Below are 582 nucleotides of genomic sequence, written 5' to 3'. Positions count from 1 at the left end.
GATTTATAAAACTACGATATATCAACAACAATCTCTTAAAAGTATCGAATACTATGGATTTGCTTATGCTTTATAGTTTATTTTGTATTTTCAGGAAAAAATTTATTAAAAATAAATAGTGATTGTTTTTTTAATGTATAGACGCTTTGTTTCACACAAAATATTTTCAATTATTTTATTCCGGTCGGGTTCATTCTCAAAAACAGGTTTAGCTAAAAAACCAAACCAGGTAGATCACTTTCATATCACTAAGTAACACGACACATTATTAGTTTTTTATTGATCTAAAACATTTTTCTTTCATTCATAGCGCTGAAGTATAAATCATGCTTAAAAATAGTGTTTGTATTTGTTTAAACTTATAAGTTTTATGCAAACTTTATTTTTTATTACTACTAACACCTTTTAATCTTTTTATTAATTTCAACGAACCCTATTGAACTTTTTGTCACCTAAAACATGGCTAAAGTAAAAAATAAGTATTTAAACTTTATAAAAATTATAGTTGAATATGGTTTAAATAACTTATTTGAACGTTATATAATTTTAAAACGAAAAACAAAATAGGGTATCAACATTGAA

Source organism: Thalia democratica, chromosome 2 (assembly GCF_965202585.1).
Source record: "Thalia democratica chromosome 2, ktThaDemo2.hap1.1, whole genome shotgun sequence".
Taxonomy (NCBI): domain Eukaryota; kingdom Metazoa; phylum Chordata; class Thaliacea; order Salpida; family Salpidae; genus Thalia; species Thalia democratica.
This window is presented reverse-complemented; position numbering follows the sequence as displayed.